Genomic DNA, 9,233 nt, shown 5'->3' on the forward strand with positions numbered 1-9,233 from the left:
GAGGTTTAGGTTGGACATTAGAAAGAATTTCTTCACAGAAAAGAGTGATCAGACATTGGAACAGGCAGCCCGTGCAGGTGGTGGAGTCACCGTTCCTGGAGGTGTTTGAGGAAAGACTGAACGTGGCACTCAGTGCCATGGTCTGGTTGGCAAAGTGGTGTTGGGCCACCGGTTGGACTCGATGATCTCCGAGGTTTTTTCCAACCTAATTGATTCTGTGCTTCTGTGACTCCTGATGTCTGGGGGAACGGGGTGGGTAACTGCTGTCATTCCAGAACCAAGCACAGGGATGCACATCCATCAGGTGTTCACATCCACGGAGGGGCTCCACAGACAGAGATAAAATTTTAAAAAAAGCATGGATAGTTCCAGTGGTCTCAAATGAGAGAAAGAAAAACATGTGCCAACTTTTCCTGTAGGAAAAATTGTCCTTAGTGGACAATAAGGACAATTAAGGACAATACAACAGTGCAAATGGAAATTCATTATTTCTTATATTATGCAGCAGCTAAAGACTTTCCCCCTCTTTCTCTAAGGGGTGGAAACCGGGTTTTATTTTATGGTGCATAACATCTTGGTGTCAAGAAAAGGATAATGATTCTTAAAAATAACTTTACTCATAAAGAACTGTAGCAATCACCCTCTGATATGCATCTAGCATTATTACTGTTGGCTCAGAAAACACAATGAAATCAAATTAAGTGTTCCTTTGTATGAAACAACCAATATAAGCAAATTTTAACTAAGTAAATGGGCACGATCCCTGGTGAGCGCTGTATTGTTACAGTCTGGGCGGGTTAACTGGAGTGGGTGGAAGGAGCCTTTATCGAGTTGCCTGGAGCAGCAGAATGAAACATGCCCTGCAACTAAGGGATATCAGGAACGTGTCATAGCTGGACTGTTTCCAGAAGGCCAGGAAGAACAGCTGCCCTGTCAAGTTCAGGGAGAGCCTGACATCAGTGGGCAGTATCTATGGAGAGACTCTGCAACCTCAGAAGAATTGCAGGATCTGATAGTATTTTAGTTTCTGAAGATGTTTCTCATTAACGACTGATATCAATGTCTGTTATTAAAAGTAGCATCCAACAGCACCTTTCTCATGGCATGCGGGAGTTGTTGGCTTGACTTCCATGTGGTTTCTCCCCACCAAACAAAACCACTAGTCCTGTTTTGCCCTTCTGGATGAGCAATTTCTTTGTTCCTCCTGCCAAACAGCACATTCCTGGATCCAAAGCATTTCTGATCCCACTGGCACCCCATTATGGAGGGGAAAACAGATTTACAAAAGCAAAGTTATTTGCTGATATTACAGGAAGTTGGTTAGCTGAGATCAGTACCAGATGTAGAAGATGACCAGTTTTGCTCTTGCTAGTTACGAGGCCACTGAGGCTTGCAGGGCAGGGTGAGGGAGGGGGTTCAGAGGTACCTGGGAGCTGCACATTTTCTATCTAGATGATGCATAGGGTTGGAAAGCCAAAGTTTTGATTTCTCTTGTATGCACAGCTTTTTACAAGGTAAAATAATGTAATAAATGTTTTGTCTCTGAGTAGACTCCTAATTTCATGATTATTTTGTTCTCTGTTGCCAGCCAGGCATATCTCAGTGCTCAGGCCCAGTGAACCATGGCCTGTGTGAGCACCAGTTGTAAATAATTTTATTAATAGACTTAAAAACCTTTCTTACTGACCATGTGTCCCCAGTGGTGGGGTACCTGGAGATACCGAGTATCTTTTGGAAGCACCTGAAATGGTGCGCACTGGGTCAGATCTTCAGGTCAGTGCCCATTCACCAATCCCCCGCTCTTCTCCCCATTTTTCCCTCCCAGCTTTGACATCGATGCTGGGTGACTCACAGGGAATCAGCAGAATTTATTTGCTGGTTTTGTTTCACAAAAAAAGTCTCCTAAAAAAAGCAAATAGTACAACCAATTTTCAGCAGATTAACTAGACCAGCAGGACTCCCTTGTGACCAGAAATTTGTCTGTGCAGACAAATTGTCTGTGGGGGAAAATTAAGAATTCCAGGGATATCAACCCAGTCCTGAGAGGAGCACCATCATTTTTAATCAAGAGGAAAACAACAACAAAAAAAAAATCTGATTAAATTATATAGAGATAGAGAACATTCACTAGAATGTGAATTTAGTGAACAAGCATCCCATCTTTTTCATGGCTGCAAAGAAATCTTTCCACTCTGACTAGCAATTTAAATAGCATATAATTATTTTTCTAGCCAAATGTTTCAAATGGGAGAGGAAGCCAGATGTACCAAAACATCATTTAAAAAGAGACACACCCTTCCTAAGAAATATGGAATAGATGTTGTTCATTGCAAAATACCTTTTAAAATCATGTTCTTGTTCTCTGTCTTGTTCATTCCTGGAAAAATTTGTTATCACAGTGATTCTCAGTGGTGACAGTCTCCATGGATTTTGGAAAATGGTGCCTATCTACTTACTGGTTTCAAGACTGGTATATTCTGGATGGTGAGAGTTTATCAAGTTTTCTCTCCCTGCCCAGATAACAGGTGACAATTTACTTACCAAAACTAAGATAAGCAAAACATCTGAACTGATGTACTTCTCTGGAGCTGTAGATAACTTCCCTTTTTCACTAAAAAGGTTTTCACAGTCGGGGATGGAGGTTGGGGGAATTACCGACATTTGGTCTTTATTCAGTAGTGCAAGGACCGGTCAGTGGCACAAAAATTACACAAGTAGTACACAACACTCAGCAGCGGCTCTTCAAAAACGTGAACCATGCCGAGAAACGCAGCCTGGACTGCTGCAGACCGCGGCGCTCTTCGGTCTTTATGGCATTTCTCAGCTTTCATTTGCAAACACCCGTTAAGCACTGCCCAGCAGCCCTGGCTCGGCAGGACCAGACAGGCGGCGGCTGTGTCACAGCAGAGCGGAGGGGCCGGCGCCTGGCACCGCGCTCCCCCGGCTCAGCGCAGCCCTGCCCGGCGGGAGGAACCCGGGCCGGCCCGCTGCCGAGGGCCAGCCCGCCTGAGGGCCCGCAGAAACTGCAACAAGGATTGCTGAAAGTGGCACTAAACAAGCAAAGGCAGATCCGCTCACTGAGGCATATGAATTAGATGCTATTTAAATTGAAGCAGGGCATGGGCTCGGCGCTGCCAGACCTGAAGCACAACCCCGTGCTGTGGGGCTGAAGCACACCCTGTGCCCATAGAGGCACCCGAGACTTTGGCAGCTCAAGCCCCACGCTGTCACTGAGCACACGTGTGGTGAACCTTCCCCCAGCAGCTCTGGGGTCTGGGCTTGCTCCTCTCCCTGCTCTCCAGAGACCTTGTTCCCTGGCACAGGAGAGCTGTGAGAAGTGGCTTGGATGGAGAGGAAAGCACACCTGAAATCCAGAGACTTGCCCAAAGGACATTGTGTTTGTTTGAACCTGTCCTAACACAAGGGTTTAAGCCTGAGCAATGAAACTACCAGGAAGGTATTTTTCCTTGTTGGCTGTTTTCTGAGCTCAGCTTGACTCACTGGATGGTGTGTTCTGATGGAGATGCTGACTGAGTAAGAAAATAAGAAAGTTCTTAAACACAACCACAGCTCAGCAGCAGCTGCAGGGCCTCTTTGAGAGCTGCAGCCCCAACCCTTTGCTGCAGGAGCAGCATCCCTGGTGCCACACGAGGGGCACACCGGTGTTTATCAGCCACTGTCACCTGGTGCTGCAAGCCCGTGGACACCGACAGCCCAGGCTGACCTCCTTCCACTCCTCCCACACCTCCAGCAACTGCAGCACAGCCCTTCCCACCCTCAAGGAGTCACCTGAGGTCCCCAGCAATTCCTTTGAGCAGCAAAGCAGAACAAAGAGCAGGGCCATGGAAGTTACAACAACCAGGTTCCTTTCTTTGCTCTACAGCAAGGAATAGTGAGAGGTACATTTTCTCCAAGGGAACCTTTTCTGCACCCCTCATTCAGCAGCATGTACGTCAACAAGATTCCTGGGTGACCCAAAAGATTCTGTGTGGGTGATTTCAGTGTAAACTCTACCAAAATTAATGTGACTGATGGCAGCCACGTTACCCTGCTGGTTTTCTCAAAATTAAATGGTCTCTGGGAACACAGGAGAGGACACATGTTCAAATTGCAACATACACAGGAGTAAAAGGACTTCTGGGAGATGGGCTGTGCATGGGAAGTGCTCTTGCTCTTAGCCCAGCAGCTTATTTTAGCCAAAAACTTAGTTAACACAGCCTCAGTTTTTGTGGCACGAAGCGAGAAACCAAGGGAACCCTGCAGCTGGACTTCAGCCTGGGAAATCTGCACTGGAAGCTCATTTGCACACACCTTCCACTGAAGCCTGAGGGAAGGCTGGACTACTCCAAATGCAGGAGGTTGGTGCTGGCAGGTCCTCCCACGAGGGAAGGGCAATTGAGGGAGAGCTGTGGGGTTCTCCCCCTTGCTCAGTTGTTCCAGAGGAGTTAACAGGTTAATCTGCTTCCACCAGGCACTTAAGTGCAGGAGCTGCCTGCAAACTGCAGGAGCATTTCTAAAAAGCTGTAAAACACTTGCTGTGTTGTGTGTCTGAGAAGAGGTGTCTGTACAGCCCCACACAGCTGAGCCAGGTGTAAGGACTGCTTAAAAAATCCCCAAACCTGGAGCCTGTTGACACCAGCAGCGACAAGGCGGCCAAAAGGCGTGAGGACAGAAATCTGAGAGCAGGCAGGAGGCAGTGGCAAGGCTGTTCTGAGTACCAGGGGAGAAGGAAGAGGAAGAGCAGCACAGAGCACAGCCAGCAGCCTGATCAGGTAACTCGCTGACGAGACAGAAGGGCTGCACACGCCAGCCTGGCAGATCCAGCTGGCTCTGCCTCAATGCACACTAAGCATCAGGTGTCAGGGCTCACATGCCAAGGCCCCTGCCTCCCATGCAGATCCTGGCAGCCATTCAAATATCTCAGAAATCTTCTCTGGGCAGATTACAAGGGAAGATGAGACACAAACACCAGGCCAGGAGGGAGCTGCACTTCAGCACTCCCCTTGCCTTTGCAAGTCTTGAGGTGTGTGGTACGAGCTGGCAAGATTGTAATTCCGATCCTCAAATAGGAAGTGCTGTTCTGGGAGCAAAACCTGATCTGAATCTGGATTTGTGTTAAGGGTGCAAGACTGCATGAGATGCCTGGCAAGGACAGAGTTCAATAGCTCAGTTGAAGAAGGCTTTTAGAACTCAGTTTATATTTAAAAGGGAAAGTAAATGAATTTTTAGAGTACCAAGCTAAACAACAAGGCAGCAGGAACTACAATTCTTGCTGTTACCCATCCAGAACCTGCTTGAACCAGTAGAAAACACCTTGAGAAATCTATCCTCAAAAAGTCCCATGAAACAGGGGTGGGAAGGGGGGGAATTGCTCTCAAAGGACTACTAGACCCCATAGCACTGAGAGAAAACCACCTTTTTTCTGAGAAAGAGAAAAGACGATCTCACCTGAACCCTTCCTCCAGACAGCTAGAAAGCTGAAAGTCCCAGAAAAAAAAAAACAGGCTTGATTCTTTTTAAAGCTGTCTGGCTGCAGACACTGACCCGACTTAGTGAACATGTTTGCAAAACAGAGCACGTGTACCTGTGGCTGCAGAAATGTAAGACATCATAAAGTGCTCAACAGAGGTGACAATAGGACAATTTTGTTCCAAATAACACTTTTTTTGCCTAACCTCTGTACTTATCTCTCAACTGAAATCCATTCCTCAAACTGCAAATCTGTGATATCTGATGGGCTAATACAAGTTTTACACAGTGATAGCATCAAGAGTTTTTAAATTTACCAAGCCTTATCAAAGTCTCAGGTTGCTTGGTTGCTTCAGAGCCTGGAAAAGTTTTCCAAAACTCAGTTCCCTGCTGGTGTAAATATTGTTTGGCAGCATCAGAAAGGCTTTCCAAGGGGAAGTGAGACAGACTGGAGCTCCTGTCTCTTTGAACCCCAGCCAAATGCATCTTAAATTACAAACTTGGACTGGTGTGGTCCTGCTCTTGACGAGAGTTTAAAGAGAATGTAAAACACAATGACACTGATCTTCTGTTTAATTGCCACACAAACCAGATAATTGGATACAGAGGATTAAAATAAAAACTGAGTATTTGATGATACAAAGTTGAGAGGGAAAAAACCAGCTATGCAAAATTACTGTGTTATCAGTGATTCTTGATCATTTTCATAGCTGAAAATGACCCAGAGATTTTAATTAGTCTTGGAAAATGTTCTTCCTATAAAATCATTATAAAGGAAAATGTGAATCTTTTTATGTCTAAACAATCAGCAGCTATTGAAAAGAAGGAAGATTGATACTGAAACTGAAACATCAGTCTTCACAGTCAAAATGTACAGAAGAATGTGACGTGATTTATTTTAGGGCAAAATACTGGCACTAATAAGCAGTAAAAACACTGGAAAATATGGCAAACTCAAATAGCTCATAGGCTTTAATGCCTGAATGAATCACTGCTGTTATTCAATCCAATTGCCCAAAGTCTTGTATTTATTCTTTTTAAAGTAGTCTTGCTTAAGGAACCAACTTTCCAATTTCATATCACTACAGTGGGATTTAAGGATGTTTAGTTAACAGCTATTTGGAGAATTTTAAAACCTTCTGCAGCCCAGCTACTGCACTTCTCACTCTGCAGGAAAGCACTTTTTGGACATATCACCTGAGCATTTCAGTTGTAGATCACAGGCCTCCTCACTGCTTTGAACTTTGCAGACTCCAGGGATTGACAGCGCCAGTCTCAACCATGGTTCAGGTTAAAAAAACTCCTAACCTTAGATCCTGAATAAGCTACCTGCACAGTGGAAGAAGCTGAAATTGAGACAACACAGCAGGGAATTGTAAGATTAAAAGCATTGCTAACTGTGCTTAACTTCAGTGACTTTCTGTTTTGGAGAGGTATTTGGGCTTAAAACTCTCAGGCAGCTGCATGGCTGTCTGCCAGAAGGAAGTTCACAGCAAAGCTGTTTGCACAGCATCAACCTATTTTTAGTGTATGGTTTGGGAGGGAGTTTCTTCCTCCCCCTGTCCCAAGCCTCTGAAATGCTCTTCACTGGCAGGCAGAGCCTGATGGGAGTCTTTGCACAGGAATATGGAATTTCTTTTGGCCAGCAGAGTAAAACTGGGTCTTGCATGTGTGCCAAGCAACATGCACATCTACCCAGGGTATGAAAAGCTGGGCAGCACCAGCCCTGGCTGCTTTCTCCTCAGCTGGAATGTTGTTTTAGGAAAAATAAAAGCAGAGAACCCAGTTTAAACAAAGGAAGATACCATCTCTGGCAAAAATTCAGATAAAGGTTTAAGATTCCTGCCACAGTAATTGGGTAAGAGAGCAGCCACTCCAAACTCTGTATCATCCCAGTGCACATACACACACAATTAAGAAGCAGTTTGTGTGCACTAATCCTACATTCATATGAAGTACTGCTGTCACTTTGCTTATTCTTGCACAACAAAATGGACATTTAAGGTGTGGGATGCATTCACTGTGAAAGCTGAAGTACTCCCAAAAAATTGAAATGGAAGCATGGAGAGTGCCTTGCACTGGGCAGCGTTGGGAAGTTTGTACTAACTCTGCAGACGTGGGCCACACTGCCCGTGTGCCCACAGATGTTATTACCACAAGAGGTTTTTTAAAATAAGGGATGAAAAAGGAACCACATGGCTGTGAGCCCCAGGGCTGTGCTCCAGAGCTTTGCCAGCGCAGTGTTTGCTCCAGAGCAGCTCTGACTCCCTTGCAGGCCTGGATGCAAGAGTCATGGGGCAGTGCATGAACTGGGAGCTCTGCACTGCCCTTATCCCCTGCACCTCCAACCCTCCTCTGTGCCAGCCCTGTACCATGCCCACAAATTCCTCCTTTAATCTCAAATTCCAGAGATTCCACAGCCTACCCAGGAAAGATATTCCAGAGCTTTGCTGTTCTTGTTGTCAAGGCTAACTACCCATTTGGATGTCTCAGCTCAGTATCTCCTGCTGTAATAGAATCTCTTTTCCTTGTCCCACCTGCAGCAGTGGGAAAAAGCATTTATTTCCTTCTTTGCACCTACCTCTGACTGATTTGAAAACATCTCTCCTATCACCTTGAAACCAGCCCAGTCATCCATCCTGTCACCCTTCTCATTGCTTTTCCCCAGTCATCTCCAGCTGATCCCCATTTTCCAGGAAGTGCAGTGCCCACAGCTTGATACCATGTTCTGAAAAAGGCTTTCTGCTACCACATGAGGAAGAGGGACCACGCCATGTATCTTACAGACTACATTCCTGTTCATACATTCCATAACAACATTGGGGTTTTTTTTTTCAGGAACAGGATGCTGTTGAATCGTTCAGCTGGTGACTGGCTATAACCCCAGGAGAACTCTTCTGCACAACTGCTACCATAGCAGCCTGTCCTGTCCCATCTGTATTTGTTCAGCTGATCGCAGCTTCTGCTGAAGTCTACAAACATGCATTTGTCAAATCCACTGCTGGATTTACTGCATCACATACTAACTCTCTTGAATTTGTCAAGTTCACTTTCAGTTGCATTTGTCTGCTGCTCAGTCAGTAGTTAGCTCAAGTCTGTTGCTTGCTACAATTTAATCAGCATATGCCATCCAAGTTGTTACTGAAAATACCAAGTAATCTCAAATCAGAGAAGAACTGCAGAGAATCCCCCTCAATACATCCCTGCAGTGTGAATTTTTAATAATTACTCTGATAGGGTTTTCCAAACAGTTTTTATCACCTCACTTTTAAATTGGCGTCAGACCACATTTCACTGCTATCTTACAAAAAGTCTTAGAGTCACTTAAAATAAAGCTGTGCTCACTGCTTTCCTCTGCTCAAGGAACTTGTTAACTTGGTGCAGATTAACGAAATTTGATCTTCGTTTTAGACACTCACTGATAAGTTTCCCTTTTCCATTAATTTTCCAGTTTAAACGATTGACCCTGAGTTCCGAGCAGGCAGAAGAAAGCAGAGACAAACTGACCCTTCAGAGGTTACAGCAACCCCTTTGTCTGTAATGCTGGGAAGTAATTTACCATATGGGGTGTCTGACTTAGGCACACAGACACCTACAGTTGTGCTTGTGCTGCAATCCCTTACACAGAGCAGAGTAAGCAGAGCTTGTCTAAGTGAGGACCTGACAGCCCTCAAAGCATTCACTGCTCTGCTCTGACATCACACAAGGACAATACAAGTCTTTTCCTCCTGTGCCTATGGGTGCCCCCTCCACTGCCAGTGAGA

This window comes from Anomalospiza imberbis, chromosome 14 (assembly GCF_031753505.1).
Source record: "Anomalospiza imberbis isolate Cuckoo-Finch-1a 21T00152 chromosome 14, ASM3175350v1, whole genome shotgun sequence".
Taxonomy (NCBI): Eukaryota; Metazoa; Chordata; class Aves; order Passeriformes; family Viduidae; genus Anomalospiza; species Anomalospiza imberbis.